This window comes from Sceloporus occidentalis, unplaced genomic scaffold, assembly GCF_023333645.1.
Source record: "Sceloporus occidentalis isolate IW3139 unplaced genomic scaffold, rSceOcc1.0.p SCAF_3, whole genome shotgun sequence".
Classification (NCBI taxonomy): domain Eukaryota; kingdom Metazoa; phylum Chordata; class Lepidosauria; order Squamata; family Phrynosomatidae; genus Sceloporus; species Sceloporus occidentalis.
Window position 1 is genome coordinate 69843460 of NW_028316983.1, and position 20921 is coordinate 69864380.

The 20921-nt window shown below is 41.1% G+C and overlaps 1 protein-coding gene across 13 annotated transcripts in view; it reads left to right on the forward strand.

Annotated features, from left to right (window-relative positions):
* Positions 1 to 779: 779 nt before the first annotated feature.
* The window catches only part of PTPRF (protein tyrosine phosphatase receptor type F), a 686838-nt gene continuing 666696 nt past the window's right edge, over positions 780 to 20921 (forward strand). For 7 of the 13 annotated variants that reach the window (XM_089514953.1, XM_089514952.1, XM_089514956.1 and 4 more), the window contains exon 1: positions 781 to 1092. The gene's annotated coding sequence lies outside the window, so the exon portion shown is untranslated. Of the gene's footprint in view, positions 1093 to 20921 lie in introns of all 13 variants that reach the window. The other 6 variants (XM_089514948.1, XM_089514949.1, XM_089514947.1 and 3 more) reach the window with 2 other exon arrangements.

The following is a 20921-nucleotide window of genomic DNA, read 5'->3' on the forward strand; positions in this document are numbered from 1 at the left end:
CGTCTTTTAGTCGATTTATTTTATTTTCATTTTTTTTTTAATTTTAAAGGGTGATAAAATCTCAGGAAGAAGCAGGTGTCGGAAAGAAGGCGGAGGAGGAAAGCGAGTGCCACTACACTACACAACACAACAAAGCGCAGAGGAGGAGGAGGAGGGTTTACCTCAGAAACCTGCCTCATCCTCAACACTTTTTATTTTTTTTATTTATTATTTTTATTTATTTGAAATATGGTTGGTGGTGGTAATTGGGGGGGGGGGAAGAAAGAAATTTCCTCTGAGGTAAAAGGGCACGGGGACATTTTGTCGCCTCGCTGTATGTGTATATACGATATATGTGTGTGTGTGTGTGTGTGTGTATATATATATATATATATATAGTTGCCTCAGTGGTCCGTGGGGGGCCCCCTCACCACCAACACCGCCTCACACGCGCGCGCGCATAAGCGCGCGCACGCGTGTGAGGCGGTGTTGGTGGTGAGGGGGTCCCCCACGGACCACTGAGGCAACTATAACTCTTTGAGGGCCGACTAACATTCACTATTATGTCTTCAGTATATAGAGTGTGTGTAGGGCGGGGAAAGAGAGCGTCTGTCTTTTACTGTGGGTGGGTCTCCTCTGTGTGAGGACTGAAGAAGAGGAGAAAAAAAACCGTTGAAGGAAGGAGCGCGCGCGAGCTAAGCCCCGCCCGTTTCAGAACGCTGAGGCTTGTGTTGGTTATAACGCTACTACTGAGGGAGGGAGGAAGGCGGAGTTTGCGTTAAGCCACGCCCCTCTCAGAACGCTAAGGCGTGTTGGACACCAAACGCTGTATTGAGGGAGGGGTTTGCGTGGCGAGCGCGCGAGAGACGAGGAGGAGGAGGAGGCGCGTGCCCGTGCGCGTTCCTTTCAGTGTATGCGTGTGTGTGAGAGAGAGAGAGAGAGGGGCGTGCTCGTGCGCATGCGCGTGCCCAAGTGGAATGAACCAGGATCGCAGCGGCGGTGGCGGCTGGTTTGTCGGGTCTGGGGCCAAGCAGCAATAGCAGCAGCAGCAGCAGCATTAATAGCAGCAGGAGCAACATGCGGGTGGCGGCGGTGGCGCCCCAGGCGCGTGCGGTGAGTACTTTCTTTCCCCCTCTCTCTTGACGCCTGTTGCATGCCTTGTTATTACAGTCAGAACCTTGACCAACATGTGTATGTATGTATATATATATATAATATGCATATGCTATTGAATTCCTTCGCAAGTTGACCGCCCAACCTTCCCACCAGTTCCATCCTGGAGAGCTGGGCTTGAAGCAGAAATCAGTGGGACTGGAGACCCCTCTGAGTCCTCTTCAGAGCCTCCTGGCTCCTTTCTTTCTTTCTTTCTTTCTTTCTTTCTTTCTTTCTTTCTTTCTCTGCAGGGAGTCTTCTTGTTCTTCTTCTTCTTGTTCTTCACCATCCTCTTCCTCCTCCTTCTGGACCCGATCCCTCCTCCATGGTTTCTTACGCCTTTCCTGCCTCTCTCCCACCTGCCTTGCCGCCATTCTTCTCCCTTCCCTTCTTTTCACTCTGAGTTTCATTCCCTTTCCCCGTCCCCTCCTTCTTCCCCACCTGCACCAAAGACTGGCTGCATGATCTTCCCCCCTTTGGGAGGCTGCTTGTCTTTTTGTGTATGTGTGTGTTTTAGTGGCTATTACGACTTGAGCATTATTTCTTTTCTTGAGGGGGTTGGTTTTGTGGACTCCATTCTTTCTTCTCTTTGGGGGTCGGTGTCTCTCTCTTTTGCAGATATTATGACTTAAGACTCCATTATTTCTTCTCGGGGCGTGTGTTGGTGGCCCTCTCTTTCGTGGGTATTAGGGCTCGGAGGACTTGGCTTTCTACCTGCCTTGGGGCTCTTCCACGATGTCTCTCGCCCTCCTTCCCGCCCTTTGGTTTCTACTTAAGATTTATGTCTAGGGCAGGCTTAACATTCCCCCCCCCCTATATTTTTGAATTAAAAAAAAAACCCAGATGGTGGTGGCGTTGGTTGCGGATATTCATTAAAATGCCATTTAAACAGAGATTCTCCCACCCTTTTTGTTTCGTTGGACGTTTAGGGAGTCTAAAAACCAAGCAAGCCTTTGGTTAATTTTGTTGCTGGGTGCCCTCAAGCCCTTTCATGGGGTTTTCTTGGCCATGGCCATCCTCTGAGGCTGAGACAGTGTGACTTGCACACCCAGCGGTGATTCGAACCCTGGTCTACAGGCATAGGTCCAAAACACACTGCAGAAATAACCCACTTTGAAACCGCTTTAACTGCCCTGGCTCAGTGCTAGGGAACCCTGGAAATTGGCGTTCATTGTGGCTTTCCAGAGTGCTCTCTCTCTCTCTCTCTCTGACAGAGAAGGCTAACAAAACCACACTTCCCAGAATTCCCCACCATTGAGCCAGGGCAGTTAAAAGCAGTCTCAAAACTGGTTTATTTCTGCAGTATGTATTTGGACCAAAGTCCAAAGCTGACAGCACTACGCCGCGGCTGGCTCTCCTGAAGGAATAGGAAGGAAAGGGTCACATTTCAAATGATTGTTTTATTTTATCTTTCCCCCTCCCTAGTAGCTTGGAAAGTTATAGGCCTTTTCCACGTTAATGAAAGTGGCCTGGTGACCTGGAAGACGTAATGGACACAGAGAGAGAGAGAGAGAGAGTCAATAATGGTAACTGCCTGTAAGAAAATCACTGGCCGTGTATTTTTAGACATGGCTCAGTCTGCCTGGCTTTACCTGCGGTGGTGCCTCCAATCTCAGCCTTTCACGGCCAGGAATGTTGCCTCGCCTGCTTCTCCACCCCAGAGAGACAAATGTTTAGAAACGAAATCTTTGGATTTCTCCCAGGTCTGCCGTACAGTCTGGAAAAGAGAAGCAGCCAGGCCACTCCGCTGCTAACAGACCCTGAAACCAGATGCTTTCTGAATGCCAGTGCCCCCCTTTTCAAACAGCAACCCAGACTGTTGGGCTTTTTATCTTCTTACCCCTTCTCTTCTTTTCTTGCTTTGTTCTGTTTGACTGCAGATTGATGGAAAGGAATGAGAGAAAAAACAAAACACAATGGCTTTCTTGGCTTTGGTTGAACTGGTTTGTGGTTTCGCACTCACAGGCGGGTTTAGAAAGGTGCCTTTTTTCTTCAAAGTCTGCTCTTAGTGCTGGAAGCTAAAAATGTGGGGTAATTAGGAAACTACTAGGAAGACTTGGTTTTATTTTTTGCTCTGACAGTTGGTTATTTGCATTTGTCCCTTTGTTTTCTTCAAAGAATAGAAATTCCACACACAGAAATTGCGGAGAGCTTTGCAAGTCCTTAGCATTTGCATGTTTTGTTGCTCTGATTCAGGTTTCCATTCCTGTAAAAAAACGTTTGTGGATGAAAACAACAACAAAAAGGCAGCCATAGTGTTAAATAGCCTGTTGGCAGTGAGTGTTAATTACTGAACAAAGTTTCCCTCTGCTGTTGGTATGTCAGGTGTTGGAGGCAAAACAGCCCTGGCTGTTTCTTAGAGCTGTTGTATAGAATGAAAATAGTGGAAGGTTCCTTCTTGGTGTGGAGTGAAAGAACAACCCTGCCACTGTAAATGCTTTATCCTTTTCGCTCTAATATGCTTGCCAGCAAGATTTAAACTTTTGCCCCCCGTTGGACTGGCATGAGTACTTTTAGAGGAGAAGAAAGGGCCCTTTTTAAAATGCGAATAGTGTAGGCACTTTCTCAGCCAGCTCCCACTCAACCTGTTGGTTCCTTTTTTAACTGAAACAAGGAATGGCAGATTGTATGAACTCCCAATGCTACCTCTGAACATGAGGAATTAGAGTAGCATTTTCAGTCTTACACTTTCCTGTTTTGCTTGTTTGTTTTTAATTCTCTTGCTGGCATTGCAAGGCTGTGCAAGAACTGAACTATGGAATCAAGTTCATAAATCTGCGTACACTTTAGTGCAAGGCAGTGTAGCTGGCTGAAATATTAATCGAATAGAATGGAAGAAAAGGAACGTGTGAAACTAATGGTTATTTCCAGTGTTCATTGTTTTCATAAAGCAGTTCTAGATTTTAGAAATGCAGCCTTGAATTTCATCCTGAATTTAAACCTTGAAAAGGATTTCGTTCTTGAGAAGCATGAATTCATGTAAATAACCTGTATATGTAAAGACTGAATTGTTTTTGAGAATTGCTTCAAGGTATGTTGAAGAACCACTCTTATCTCAGCTGCCATAGATGTTATCAGTTGTAGTTGTGATAACTATGATCAAAATATCCACTTGTCAGGTACAAAATGAACTATACAGAATGATTATTATAGGTATGCAAAGGGATGTTGTAGCATATTTGAGATCAACCGAAAGAGAGAAGCATGAGCTTTTGTTGACGTGAACCTACTTGCTCAGATGCATAGGGATCTGAGGAAGTAGGCTCAAGTCTAGGAAAGATCATGCTACCAACATCTCTCTTTCAGTTAGTCTCAAAGGTGCTACCAGATCCCTTTGCATAATGATTTTCCAGACTAACATGGCTATGCCTTTGATTATTATGGGGTTAGCCATGTAATCGGTGTGAGAAATTAGCTATCTTAATGTGGGCAGGGTTTTGAAATCTCTGAATACAGTCAGCTCAACCTTGTTAAAAAGTTCATGAGATAGCTGCTAACCACATGCCAATGAATGTGATTATATCTACTCTTTCCACTCCTGTTGTGTCATGCTTTGTTTCCATGTAGTGTGCTGACTCTGGCTTCTTCAAGCATCTGACAGAAAAATAAACACCTGTGTTCAGATACTCCACAGTAGTAGCTCTGATGTAATCATGACTAAAATTTGGTGGCTTTGCGGGGGTGGGGGGTGGGGTGTTATTTCTTTTCTGTATAAGTGTAAAAAGCTTTTCTGATTTCCTAGAGCTGATTTTTGCTTGCCACTCGTAGAAAAATAATTGTCTAATTACAAATCTGGATTAACTCCAGCATGGAAAAAATGAACAAATAAGGAATGTCTCCTGCTGAAGTATCACTGAGCATAGGATGTTGGAGCATAGGTGTTTCCCTATGCAATGAGATTTAATTTCTGTAAGACTTTGGCAGGAGCGGCAGTTAATATCCTTTTGTTTGCTTTTGTTCATCTTGCAAAAGAAAATGTTACATGACAGTTGGAGATTGGCAGCACTGTAGGCTGATTCTCTGTGTCGCTAGATGACCTGGGGTGACTACCTTCATTTTAAAACTGCACTTAAAAATAATGTAGATAGCACTCATTATCTTGATGCTTGACTCAACAGTGGGCAATTTTACATTGCTGTCAATGTACTTTAATCCTCGGTTTATTACTTTGCCATGGTGTCATTGTTTTAGCATTGACTTTAAGAATGCTTACATTCAAGAGTGTGATCTACAAACTCAGCTTTGTAAACAAGAATTAAATGTAGCCTGTCATCACAACAGCCAACCTTGTGATCCAAGTAGGTTGTAAAGCACTGTCATTATATCTGAGTTCATGAAAACTCAAGCTATAATAAATTTGTTAGTCTTGTATAATTCATCTTTTAGTGAGTTGTCTCTGTAATCTAATAATTTGAGGGTGATGTCTTGTGGCATCCATCCCATTTATTGAAAAGGCATTCTTAGCAAAGAATTAGCTTCTTTCCAAAGAGCTAATGTGACTTTTTAGAACAAAAGGTTGCTTACACACACACACACACATACACACATGTATGTGTCTGTATATGTATATATTCAGCTTGATTATAAGTATTGCCATCTGCCCTTTTTGCTTTTTATGTGTTACTTGCCTGTGATTGTATGTTGGAATTTTGGCAGAACTGTAAAAGTTTTGCTTCTTCTGTGCTTTTGCAAAAAATGTCAAAATATTTGGAAAACAAAGTAAGAATATTTCTGAATTCATGCCTTTGGTTCATACTGGCTGGAAGAATGTTTGGGTTATTTTGATCCTGACTTGCTTGTGATAGTGCTTATGAGAAGGCCCAACCAATTCTGTGCTTTTTGACAATGGCAGCTGTTTGAGAGTGCATCTCTGAGGAAGGAGAAAGATCTTAGCTTGTGTTATGGGAGAAAAAAAACCTTTTGTCTTAATGTTCTTATAATGCTGGGGTGAGATGAGACATGCTTAATGGAAGATGATTATTGCTGAGTTCATGGCCTTCTATAAATCCACTTGTAGTATAGCTTCATGCATTTTCTCTGGAGTCGGCATACTTAAACCTGCAAATGGCAGTGATGGAGTTTGCTAATGCTGTACTGTCAAGGAAGCAAAATTCTTAGGATACTGCTCCGTTATTATGTTGTTGTTGTTGCGCCCCTCTGAATGAGCGACCTCCAAGAGCCCCAGTCATCAGCTGCCCTGCTCAGTTCTTGCAAATTCTCATGACTTCCTTGATTGAATCAATCCATTTGTAGTGTGGTCTCCCTCTTTTCCTGCTGCCTTGCGCTTTACTAAGTATTATTGTCTTTTCCAGTGAGTCATGTTGTCTTGTCATAGGTTCAAAGTATAACAGTCTCAGTTTAGTTAACTTTGGCCCTTTACAGACCACCCGAAAAGGGCAGTCTGCCGGCGCCTCCGCTTGCTCCGCAAGGGAGCTGCAGCTTCCATACTGTGGGCTCCCTCGCGGAGCAAAAAGAGGCCGCTAAAAGCGGCTTCTTTTTGCGCCGTGGAAATGGCGCCCCAAAGCGCCAATGGCGCACTGGTGGCATCATTTTCGCTGCGCGACGTGCAGACACTAGGCATCCGCGACGTCCAGATGGAGGCGCTCATGTAGAATGGGTGCCACCATTTTGTACGCGCCGAGCATGTACTACCGGATGCCCCTTTCTAACCCTAGTATGTGTGGGGCACGTACTTTCTGCCCATGTGGAACGGGCCTTTGCTTCTAGTGAAAGTTCAGGTTTATTTTGCTCTAAGATTCTCTCTTTAACAGTGCATGACCTCATTATATGTTGCAATATTAGCAGTCCCTCTGACAGCAAATGGTTTTTTAAAAGACATTCTGCAGCTTCCTTAAGAAATATAATATTGGTGACCGTATGGCCTACATAAATATGTGCTCTTGCATGAGTGTGATGTAACTTTTCAGTAAGGGTAATGTATTCAGGTGTTTCCTCAAATAGAAATTGATTCCTCAGATGGTCCTAGAAGTTATAAGAATAACAAGAGAGCTTAGTAAGCTGCTCCAGCAGAGTGTGAATAACGTGTTTGTAGCTGCACAGTTTGTAATTGACACTTTTGTATAATGTGGTTTGCATGATTATAAAAAGGTTGACTTGTGTATTTTATATGGTAATAAGATTGTAAAGTTACAAAACCATCAAGTGGTTGTTGGATCAGCTAAATACTACTAGGCAGCATTTTTGGACTTGTTTGTACATTATGAAGGGCAAACCTTTTTGCATTCCAATTTTACAGTGATTTCTAAAGTGCTTTTCAGAAGAGGCTAAGAGTTAAAACGACTTAGTTCCCATTATGCAACACAGAAATAATAAAAATAATAATAATAAAAAGCTGTATCTAAGATGTCAGGCTAAAATGCTGATGCGTAATGCTAATCCAACATAGAAATATTAAGTGTCCTTTTACAATGTAGGGTAAGAGGATCACACAGAAGTAAAAGAATAGTTTGACAGTTGAACTTGAAATTTTATGTATCCAAATTGCATAGTTGCACAATTCATGCAGAAATTTCATGACACATAATACTCTTACAAGATCCACAGAATTAGACTTGAGGCATAAATGCAATAATAAGTGGGTTACTGCTACAATCTTGAGATCCAGTTTGTTTTTTAGATTTTTTTTGTTGTTCTTGTGGCTATAGATAAAAGAGGAAGGGGTCATATTTTAAATTGTTCAGAAAACATGCATAAAATAGAGACCCTGTATCTTTTAAAAAGAATTCCTCATAGTTCTCATGAATTAGAGTTGGGCAGCCATGGCCAGCCAGATGTTGTTGGCCTACAACTCTCATAGTCCTTTACTATTGTATTGTATTGTACTAGGGCTGCTGGGAATTGTTGGCAAAAAATGAGTAAATGAAGAACTATAGTTGTCCATTGGTCAAATTATGGTATTGTGTCGTTGGAGCCAGTAATACCTTAGACTTTGGTAGTCTGAACTGAGAGGAATACTTAATAGTCATGTATGTACATATAGAATATATATTCTATAGTCTATATACACCACTGTGAAGTCAAAGACTTTCATGGCCGGCATCCATAGTTTTTTGTCGGTTTTTCAGGCTATGTGGCCATGTTCTAGAAAAGTCCAATTGCCAATCCTATCAGTATTGAATGTGTACTGGAAACATATAAACTAGAAAGGTGGTGTATATACAGTCGTCCCTTCTTATACATGGATTTTTTATACACGTATTCAAGCATCCATGGTTTGAAAATGTTCAAAAAAGTATACATTTCAAATATCAAACCTTGATTTTCCATTTTTCATAAGGGACACCATTTTGCTATGTCATTATATTTAATGGGACTTGAGCATCCACAGATGTTGTTATCCACAGGGGATCTTGGAACCAAACAAGGGTCCACTGTATAGTTTTTTGTGGGTTTTTCGGGCTGTGTAGCCCAAAAACAGTTTATGTTTCCAGTACACATTCAATACTGATAGGATTGGTATCTGGTCACCTTGGGAACAGCAACCAAGCAGCAAAAAAGAAGACTCCCACCCATGCCAGCTTTGTGGCAAAGGCCAGCACAGGCAAAAGGCTTCTTGGTCAATGATCAGCCAGCTGCTCCCAAGGTAACTGGGTGCAAAGGCACAAGCTTCTCCCTGGTGAATAAAGACTTTCAATTCTTCTTTGCTGTGTCAGAGGGGGGCCATGTGGTTGCACCCTTAGAAGAGAAGGACCGAGGGTTCAATCAATTTCAAGTTTGTAGTGCAGCCACCTTCTCAGGGTACCAGAATTGTAATTTAAGGGTGTGGTTAGAGCTCTATAGCAGAGAATTCATTATTGAAGCCTATGGTAGTTATCTCTGCCTTGCTTTGAAAAAGCATGACTATTGTAAACAATTCACATTTCTTCTTGCAAATCCTTTCTTTAAAACATATTTTCACTTCTGCCAAAACATCTGCTTATTGTTATTATTTTTAAAACAAAGCTAAGAAGCCTTGATTATTTTTTCTTAACAATTTTTTTTTTTGCTATTGAGAATATTCTCTGTACTATTTGTGGATACAGGTCTGAAGTGGTATTAATTGAATAACTGACAAGGCTACAGGGAGAACCGAGAGTAATTGCAGTTAACAGAAAAGATATGGTTGTTTGTTGAATTTCAGTTGTAGATCTGTGTGTTTATTAATATGTGATACCAGTAAGACCAGCAACAAAATACTATAACAAAGATTGGCCCCTTTTCATTGTTCTGCCCAACCATCCATACAGTTGTCTATGGTATTAAACTAAGTTTTTCATTCCCTCAATAGTTGGTCAGAATTGCATGGTCACTTAGCATGCTCAGTCTTCACAGGCCTGTTTTTTGAAGTTTCTTCAAGCCTACTGATTTTCTTCTGCATGAATGGTGCTGTTTGGATTACATACACCTTGCCTTCCACTATCTGACCATTGCAAATAGTTTCCCAAAATTGTTAGTTTTAAGGGGCTACAAAACTGTTTCTGATTATTGGAAATAAAGGGAACAATGGTGATCTGTCACAATTTTCACTTACTTGTATTAGTCTTGACTCATTAAATCGAAATTGAATAACTAGCCAGAGTAGGCAGCCTGTGTATAATGTCTAGCAAATATCTAGCAGAGGTAATATGGTGATTATTTTCAACACAGTAGAATAAACAAAATGCCATGAGTTTGTGTGTTGTTTTCATTATGCATTTTTGTCAATGGGAGCTAGATAGGTGTTTTACCATCTATTCACGGAGGAATATATATGACCTTTGACCCTCTTAAAAAGTCCTTAAAACAATCTTGTGAAATAGATTAGGTTAACAGACTATTATTAGCCCAAACTCTCCTGGTACATTTTGGGGGTTGAATCCAGGTCTCTGTTGTCAAAGTTCAGCACTATCTACTATAGCATACTGGTTTTCGAAATAAAATATTAGAAACTGGCATGACTGGTAGCTGAGCGTTCTGTAGAGCTAGTGAGCATTTCCAGATAAATAAAAATGGTAATATTGATCCTCAATTAGGTTTAGGAGATTTGTGGTGAATGCTTTTTTTTTTAAATGTCTTGTTTTGCCTGGCTTGTTACATGGATTATTTCTTTGAGTGGTCTTATTTAGTGTAGACATTTTTAGAATGATCAAATAACACATGTGTAATCAATCACCATAGGGGTATTTAGTCATAATTACAATTGCTCAGCAGTAAATTAACTGTACCTGAATCAGTGCAGCTAAACCCTCATTCAGGAGTCCACACATTTTGGTGTGGTCATTAGATAATCATTATTTCTGGTTGCTGAGTAGCCCCTTTCCACCCTGGTGAAAAGAGACACAGCTCCTCTCCTCAGAGGAATGTTGTTTTAGTGCATGTGAGGCTTCAGAGAGCACGAAAGTAAAGATATCATTTTAGTTCAAGACTTGGGTTTATTTAATTTTTCCTTTGCAGTTGCGGTGAAGTTTGCAATTCTTCTGGTTTTTTCCATGAAAGAGAATTGTTGGCAGTGTAGACTTAGAGGCTGTCGCCTGCAGCCCAGCTCTGTGTTAGTGTCTTTGTGCTGCAGATGCCAGAGCAGCCTTAACCACCTACTGTTGAAGCAGGTCACATCCCTTTGCTGTGATCCCCAGGGCAGAAGAGGAGCAGCAAAATATATGCCAGCAATACAGAAGATGGACTGAGACCTATTGTCAGGAACATGTTGAGAGGGATGTGGGAAAGGGAATTAGTAGAAGGAGCTTTTTTGTGGTGGTTCTCCAAGTTATTAATGAAGAAAATGTCTACTTCGACAACTACCACTTCTAGCACTTGTGGACATAAGCAATAAATACAGCATAAATCATCTGGTAGCATGGTAGCAGGGATGGTGTGGCTTAGTGGTTAAGATGCCAGTTCTGAAGATTGGAAGGTTGGCAGTTCAAGGCTCAAGTGCTGCATGATGGGGGTGAGCTCCTGTCATTAGTCCCAGCTTCTGTCAACCTAGCCAAATGGGTTGCATCACCCGCACTGGGGGAGAGGAGCCTGACATACAGGTTTCAGTGCTGGTTGGGGGTTCAGCAACAGATTGAGAAGGGCTGTGTTTTAAAGCAGCTGCAGTTTGAGAAAAGTGAAGTGTGTAAGAGTGGGCAGTCTCCCATCCTAAAAGCTATGACAACTATACAAGGTGGTTAGTAGTAGAGGAAAATTCACTATCCTGCTCATTCCCAGTCTAAAGCAAAATATCTAGCAAAGCTGATAAATATAAAATAACACTTTCTATGCCACTGGATAGCTATTAAAGTTTCGTCATGATGCTAGCAAGAAATCTAAAACTCATCTACCCCGTGACAATGGCTAAACTCACTACACTTCCACTGAGGAACTTAAAATTCAGTCAGACACACATGGTGGAGTACAGTCTTTCAGGTAGCCTAGATGAAATTGTGTAGGACTTTATAGGTCATAACCAGCACTTTGAATTCTGACTAAAAATGAGATGGTAGCCAGTGAAGCTATTGCAACAAGGGAGTTATGTGTTGCCTATAACCAGCTGTAGGGTTCTAAAGCCAACATGAAGGAAGCTAGCCCCTTTTTTATCTGCAGTTGCTGGAAATCTTGAGGGAGAGATACAACCCCTCTCTTTGTTGTGCAGGAAGACACATATTTGCATTGTGATTTGTGAGCAGTAACAAATTTAGAAAAGGAAAAGTGGCTGTATTCCTGTCATTAAAGAATGCACCTCAGATTTGGCTGACAGAGATATAAGACAATAAGGTGTTGTGCCTGTTCTGTCCAACCTGGTTAGAAGGAAGTATCTTGACAAGCAACAACAACAGGAAATGCACGTAAGACCGTTGTACATGATGGTCCATGTGACAGTTTGAATTCTTATATATGAGTGATATATGAATTACGTGAAAGATCCCTTGTTGGTTCTGCAGAGAGAAGCACACAAAAGCTCTACAATTCAGAACCTGAATAGGCCAGAGGAGAAAACAGAGATCTGTTGACATCCAGGTGATGTGATTGACTAGTACAATCTTTTGAATTTTTGTTGAGAGGCAGATAGCATCTCTGACTTTGCTTCTAGCCAATGTTGGAAAAACAAGTTAATTATTATTCCATGCAGTATACAGATATATATTGTTGGAAAGAGACATAAGGTAAAATCCCTAAAATACTGAGTTTGTCAGTGAAATCCTTGAATTGATAAATGCCTGAGACCATTTGTTGCTCTGAATTGCGGGGGGGGGGGGACTTTCATGTCTAGGTAGAATTTTGCTATTGACATGAAGTCTACACAAAGAAATAATTTAGACTTCGTTTTCACATTCTTTGCTTTGTGAGGGAATAAATGGGGAACCCTTTTTTCGTTGGGTTGGGAACTGGGTAAAGGAAGTGTTTCCCTTCCTGCAGAGATCAGAACTGTTGTTGGCAGGTAGGAGAGGCTTTATGATTGGCTAATTATCTCCTCGCACTGCGGAGGAGCAAGCACCTAATGTTGGCAGTGGCTGATCTTCCATGAATAGGCAAAAGTATCTGCTACCAAAATCGATGAGAAGCCGTGGCTTTAAAAACAAAAAAGTGTGGAAGGGGGAAAAAGGGAGATTTCTTTCATTTTTAAAACTATCAGATTTATTTTAGCTTGAGTTTTCATGGATGACAACCTATTTCCTCAGATGCATCCAATCTAGTGGATTGTAATACATGACAGCTCATGCTAAAATAAATCTGATAGTCTTTAAGATGACAGAGGTCTCCCCTTGTTCTCCCTCCCCTCTTCATTTGATACTGCAACAAATTAAAATGTTTTTGGCTCTGTCTCTTAAAGTTGCTTTCAAAAGGTAAATGTGACTGCTAATGCAGAGTGATCTGTGACTTTTCTCCCCAACCAGGTGCCCTCCAGATATATTAGATTACATCTCCCATCATCTCCAGATAGCATGGCAGATTGTTGGGTAGGGAGGACAAGAGACATAGACCAGTACATCTGAAAGGTGGCATTAGGTCTTGCACTTGCTAATCTCTTTTATAGTAAAGTTAAATATATGGCAGTTTGCAGAGCCCTTGCAGGCTGCTGACTGCTTGCAACTGCTGGAAGGGAGTCCCTTCTTTTAATCTGATTGTAGAGAATATAGGAGAACACTCATCTTCAGCAGTTTTCTTAAGAGGCTGACAATGTGTGAAATTTTAGTATAGGATCTTCTTGCATGAGAGCTACATAAAATGTGTTTGGGTGGAAAGGAACCTTCTTTTCCTTCTCATCCACCCACTTTCCAGAATTCTCTTACTTCATAGGGCCAATTTAGGCTAGAGGCATGTTTTCATTTCTTCACTAGTCCTCTTTGTTGGCTACTGATACGCCAGCTGTGCCCTTTCCTGGAAGTAAGGGATCTTGAGACTGTTGTCCACGCGCTGGTAACCTCACGTCTAGATTTCTGTAATGCGCTCTACATGGGGCTACACTCGTACTTGATCCGGAAACTGCAACTAGTACAGAATATGGCAGCCAGAGTAATTTCCGGAACATCTAGGAGAGACCATATTATTCTGGTTCTAAAGTCCCTCCAATGGCTGCCTATTAGTTTCTGGGCCCAGTACAAGGTGTTGGTTATTACCTTTAAAGCCCTAAATGGCTTGGGTCCAAACTATCTTCGGGACTGCCTTCTCCCCTATAATCCTCCCTGCGCACTCCGGTCCTCTGGGAGAGGCCTACTTTAGCCACAAACTTCAAGACTTTTGGCTACCTCCCAGAGGGCATTTTCCCCAGACTGTGGAATGGCCTGCCGGATGAGCTCCATCTGCTTACATCCTTAGACAGCTTTAAAAAGGCTGTTAAGATGGATCTCTTCTGGCAGGCCTTTCCAGAATAGAGAACCTGGCCTCAGGAAACTCCTATGAATAAATAGATACCGTCGCTCCCATTGATTATTGTTATGTTGGGTCAGTTTTAACTTGCATGGTTTTAATTCTCTATTAGATTTAATAGCGTTTTAAGGGGGGGAGGGTACTAGGGATTTGATATGTTTTGTATTTTTAACTTGTTAGCTGCCCCAATTGTTCTCAGAGGGGCGGGATACAAATAAATTTTATTATTATTATTATTATTATTACCTTTTGTGTTTACTCTGACACAAAGTTTAACAACATTTCACACTCAGATACATGTAGAGGAGAATGATGGGAGGAATTATTTTAGAGAGGTTTAGAAAATTAGCAGTGATAATGATGAAAACAAGCCAAGTGGGGTGTAGTAGTTTGAGTGTTGGACTAGGCGACTTAGGGGCTGTGAATACCCCAATGCCGATCTTAATGGCTGGTATATACAGGGCCTGAGAAACCAGGATATGAATCCCTGCTTGGCCATGCAAGCCTGCCAGCTGACCTTGGGTAAGGCTACATCTGCGCTGTATTATTATTATTAACCTTTATTTATAAAGCACTGTAAATTTACACAGCGCTGTACATACAATCTTTTTAATTGGATGGTTCCCTGCCCTCAGGCTTACAATCTAAAAAGACATGACACAAAAGGAGAAGCGAGTGGTGGAGGGGAAGGGGATGAAGGTCCAGCAGTTCCTCTCTACCTCCAAGGCCTGGACCAAGGCAGGTGGACTGGAGAGAGGGCTTGGCTTCATGTTGATGGCACCTAACTCAGCAGTTTCACATTAGATATTAGGAAGCATATAGAACAGATATGGGGGGTCCATAGAATCATAGTGCTGAAAGAGACCCCCAAGGGCCATCCAGTCCAACCCGCTTCTGCTATGCAGGAAGACATAATCCAAGCACTCCCTGTGACAGACAACCATCCAGTCTCTGTTTAAAAGACTCCAAAGCAGGAATTATTTGTTTATTTATTTATTTAGCAATGTACTTCCTGTGCAATATCATAAAATCTCTGGGTGGCTTAGAAAAAGTAAACAGTCAGTTTAAACAATTTCAAAAACAAGCATACTAAACTGAATAATTTAAAAGGGGGAATAATTTAAAAAGTTAAAACAGTGTAAGACACATCCACCCACACATATTCCACTAATATAGGCATTAGAATGAAATATAGGAATTAGGATGAAATCATTAGGTCCACACCTTAATATATCTACTGCATGGCAAAAGTGCAACTCCCAACACCACCTTCTGGAAACAACCATCAGTTGAAGTAAAAAAAATTGTATTATGCGGGTATATTTATTCTGGAGTCTAATATGAACTTTAAGAAACTACTCATAGCACAGAAACATGCTAAAATAGTAGTACTGTTCCTCCACCTGAGGAAAGGGGAAATCATTGGGAACTATGTCAGTTTGCAAAACTGAGTTGATCCACAGCTAAACAAATAACAAGGAATACTTGACTTCTTTATTGACAAAGCAGAGTGAAATACAAGCAGTTCAAACAGAGTGATCTGTGAAATGTAGAGCCTTAGAACAGTAAACACATGAACTTAACATATTCTTATAGTTGAGTAATCCTCTTCAACTGTTTTCATTGTAACAGAAACAGCATTTAAAATGCTGTCTAATAGCAACCGTGTTTATTAGTATTAACTGCTTTTCTGCTTTGGCCTGGAAACAAAATGTAGTTTCTTTTTACATAATTTGTTTGTATGATTAGTTTGTTCATGTCACCTCAATGTGCTTGCATTGGTTTGTGTATTTCCCCTTGGTGGGTCATCTGTAATACTACATTTTTGATAAATAGTACTTAAAACAAGTACATGTACAGTATTACCTCATTTTTTATATTGGTTTGTTGTTGGATGGAGATTGCAATAAATACCAGATTTTACATTCTCACATCTGAACCATCTTTAATAGCTTATTTCATTTTAATATTTTTCTTTGCTTCTATGGATTATTTATTTGCTGAATTTTGTTTGTTCTGATCTCGCTGTAGGGCAACTTTCAATTATTGTAGTGTTAGGTACAAGGAAAATTAAATACATGGAAACAAGTGTTCCACTAAGCTGAAAGGCTCTTGATTTTATTTTGCATACCTCCTGTGAAAATTATTATCATCAACTTCTGGGGGGAAAGCTTCATTTTTTTTCTGGTGACATAAGAGATTAAAGACACAATTTCCATGCTTTCCCCCATCCCACTACTGGTACCAAATGTGAGGACTGCCACTTATCCAGCTGCTATGGCACCAAATGTGTCGGACCTTCTTGATGTCCTCATGGTTTCTGTGCAAGACTTTCTTTGTATAATCCAACCACTGGATGCTACCATCCTTGAACCATTGCTGCCACCACAGATACTATGTGTCTGATATCATCCATAACCAGCAAGGCTGTTGTAGCATTCCCAGAGGGATAAAAGTATAATACAAACGTAATTTATTAGACAGAAGTTCATAATATAGTTAAAAGATTACTTATTTAACACATCTAAATCCTAACTGACCCTAACTAATTCTAACTTGCATCTCTTTCACGTATTCCTAACTTCCACACTCAATCTCTCTCATTCTCATTCATTCTCCGTGATACATGCCAGCCTTTTAAAAATTCCTTCAAACATTCAGTCACCCGCTAGTCACTCCCAGTTTTCTGTATTCTCTTCCTTTCCAATAGATCCTTTCCTTGGGAATACGCTAATCAACTTGACTACATTTATGGATCACTGTGAGGATTCACACTGTAAATACCTTACAGTCAGCCTTTCATATCCATGGATTCAACCATCTATGGCATGAATTTTAAAAAAGACCCCCCCCCAAAAAAAAAAACACCCTTGATTTTGCTATGTTATATGAGGGGTGTCATTTTACTATCCTATTGTATATAGTGGATCTTGAGCATCCACAGATTTTGGTATCTGTCATGGCCAGCCAAGAGCAGGTCTCGGAGGATGAGGAGGAGGATGGGGCTCCTCCAGAGCAAGAGGTAATTGAGGCTACACCAGGTGCTAATCCTGCTCTGCCAGAATCCAGCCCTGATCTCCCAGCCCCAGAGGAGGAGGCTCAGCCAGGTCCTAGTGCTGGTGGGATTCCTCTGGTGGTACAGCAGCCTAGTGGTGACTCTGGGGAGGAACCAGGCTTCAAGGTTCCCTCCTATAGACAACACAAGGGCTGAAAGTGCTTGCAGGCGCAGATCCCAGAGAATTGCTGAGAAGCAATTAGCAAATCAGCCTCAGGTGGCATGGGGAAGAGTTTCTCTTAATGAGCAGAGAGACACCAATTCAATGCCAGAGTTTATTGCATGATCCTTTGGTGTGACTGCTGCCTGCACTGGCTCCCTGTATCTTGACTCCTTGTTGCCTTGACTCTTGACTTCGGATCGGACTGGACTATTGCTACCTTCTGGCTTACCTGACTCTGGACTGGACTGACTATTGAGACCTCTGTTATCCTGACTTCGGCTTGGCTTTCGGTTTGCTTTCTCTCTTTCTCCCTGCAAGGTTTGTGGACTAGTTCCAGCTCCATAGTTAATTGCCTTCCTTATCGGCATGTGTCTGTGTGTGCTGGCCGCAGTGCAGGACAGAATCCACAGGTGTCCTGGAACCAAATCCCAGTGGATACCAAGGGCCTATTTTACTATATAAGTTGTGATAATAGCTATTGGCTACATTCCTAGCCATCATTGTATTTAAATAACATTTTCATTTTAATTGATTACTTAGCTATTTAATAACACCAGCAATTGATCTGGTTACAATTGGATTTTCAATATGTAGCTAATTGTAAAATGAAGTGTGCTTAAAGGGTCACAGATAATGCACTCTGAAACACATTGCCCTATGAAACTCTTGTATCTGCAGAAATAAAAACAATTATCTTGTGCCCAGTCTCTTTTAGGTGCACTTTGTTCTTCCTCCTGATGCTGACTAGCTCAAGCATGCTAGTCTGTCTTATCAGGCCAATATAAGGTGGGGAGGGGAAGGGGGAGGAATTCAGAAGTGAAATGCCTCAGGTCAGTCAAGGCTACATGTAAGCTTGGGTAAACTGGAGCCTTCCCTTTCCCTGCCTCTTTCAATATCTCCTGGAGCTGGAAGCTACTGTGTCACTTAGAATCATAGAGTTAGAAGAGACGACAGGGGCTGAGTCTAACCCCCTGCCAAGCAGGAACACCAATGAAAGCACTCCCATCCAGCCACTGTTTAAAAATTTCCAAAGGAGGAGACTCCACCACACTCCAAGGCAGCATATCCCATTGACGGACAGCTCTGACTGTCATGAGATTTAAGTGGAATCTCTTTTACTGTAGCTTGAATCTATTTCTTCTTGTCCTAGTCTCTGGAGCCGTGGAAGAGCTGTTCCCTCTTCGTTATGACATCCCTTTGGAATCAGTTAGTCAGCCAATTACTTGGTTACTCCCATTGGGTTGTCACTCCTTGCTTTGCAGGTGTCCCTTTCCCCGATTTAACTTGGTAGATCTCTCTCTCCCCTCCTTAAAGCTCTACTCCAGGATGGCTCACTTGCTCCAGTCCAGACCTTGAAGGAAAATCTGGACGTCAAAAATAATAAAGATAGAATCCTCCCAGACAGAAATGTTAGCTCTAAAAAGAGGATATGTATCTGGGGAAAGGTGGATGTATGGTAATCCTGTACCATGTAATCTTCACAGACATAACCATATTTTACCTTAATTTTTCTAATACATACACTAACCCTTTTCTACAAAAGTCCATATCACAAGTGGACCTTGCTGTTATCTCTAAACTGAGATAAAAGTGAATATTGTCCCATATGCCATTGGCCTTCCCAAAAGGCAGGAAGAATCCCTAAGGATCACCCTCCCTTCTCTGTTTCCAATAGGGAGGCTTAGCAGGATGGAGTAGACTTTCTAAAACTACTAATGAGTAGATGTATCTAGGTATGCATGTACATACATGTACACACATAGAGCTTGTGCAAGCCTTCTGTGTGGATTTCAGCCCTGAAATTCAGCCAGGTTGCAGTTATCAAATCTGTAGAAAAAGTAAACCTGAGAGAGACAGAAAACTACAGTTGGCCCTTCTTATACACAGATTTTTTATACATGGATTCAAGCATCCACGGTATGAAAATGTTCAAAAAAAGTATAAATTTCAAATATCAGACCTTGATTTTCCATTTTTATAAGGGACACCATTTTGCTATGTCATTATATTTAATGGGACTTCAGCATACACAGATTTTGTTATTTTTTTGGGGGGGGTCTTGGAACCAAACCCCAGCGTATCACAAGGGTCCACTGTATAGAAGACTAGATTAAAAGTGAGTACAGTACTGTTGGACTGAGAACAATAAAATTAAATTGAATGAAGATGCATTGAGAGACATACTGTAGACGTTAACCGGCTTTCAGTCTCAACAAGAGGTGCTGTGTAGCTGTATTTTATGCAGATCTGTAAGCATTCTTACAGCTTAATGTTTTAAAAGATATAACTGTGTTGTCACTTTTGCCATGGTTTCTTTTGTTGCCCCCTCCCCCAATTGAAATGTTAAATGTGCTCTCCTAGAAGCAGCTTAGGTAGGGTTTCCTTCTATGATTATGTTGATTTTAAAAAACAATTAGCTGTGCCATTGCATGCTGTAATTGGAAATGATAGAAGGAAGCTGCAAAGAGAATGGCTTTGGAATGTGTGACATAGAAATAAAGAAACAGCTTGAAGAAATCTGAAGAGCTGCCATAAAGAAGTTGGGAGGAGCTTGCAAATATTGGTGAGGGAAGAGCAAGAAATATCAGCAAATCTATCATTTAATCAGGAAAAGAAATGAATTGAGAAAATGAATGAATGTCTTTGAAAAATGAACATACTCATTTTACTGACGAGATGGTCCTTGGCTTAAATCCAGTGTTAGTCCCAATTAGAGTACAACCATAGAACCAGTGGGATTTAGAAAATGTTGATTTACCAAATTTGTGTTGATTCAATGGATCTGCTTTGGCTGACAATAAACATTTGGTATAAGTCCTTGCTCCCCAGAGTATTCCTTGATGTACATTACTTATTTCTGCTGTCAAGTTGAGAACCACTCATTTGTCCACTGCAATCAGTCTTTTTCATTTCTCACTAGAGATTTGAAACTCTGGGTGCCTTCATACAGCACATTTATAGTACCTTGATATCCCTTTAATTGCCATGGTTCCATCGTATGGAGTACTGGGATTTGTAGTTTTTTTGAAAGACATAGACTTCTCTAGTCCATTCTCCTGGCAGCAAATCCTAAATACCACATTGAACTACAAATTCTAGGATTCTGTAGGACAGGATGCAGCCCTTGAACCCCATTTTTGTGGCTCTTGAAGCATCCCACCAGTCCCCAAAGCCCCCCAACCCCACACTTTTTTTTTAAAAAAAGAAGAAATTACATATTTCCAAGCATAGTTTTTTGTGGGTTTTTCGGGCTATGTGGCCATGTAGCCCGAAAAACCCACATAGCCCCAAAAAACCACAAAAAACTATGGATGCTGGCCATGAAAGCCTTCAACTTCACATATATTCAAGCAGTTTTTGTCCCCAAATTTATCATAAAACAGACAAAAACATGCAAAAATATCTTTTTCCCACAAGCCATTTAGAATCCTGTACTACCTCCAGTCATTCTACACTGTGATTGTCAAAATGTGAAAGGAAGAGATGCACCTTCACGTCCTGTTGCCATTTGAAGGTCATTAGAGGAAGTATCTTCATTTTCCTCTGAAGTCATAATCAAAACATCAACAGGAAGATACATTCTTTCACTTCTTATCGCCGTTTTGAGGTCTGCACAGGAAGTGGGAGGTATTTGGGCTTACGGGGGGTGTGTGGTTGCGCACCCCTGCATTAAGATGACATTGGCAATAAAAGTGCTATCGAAGTGCGATAGTTGTATAGTGTGGATATACTCTTCGTGTAACA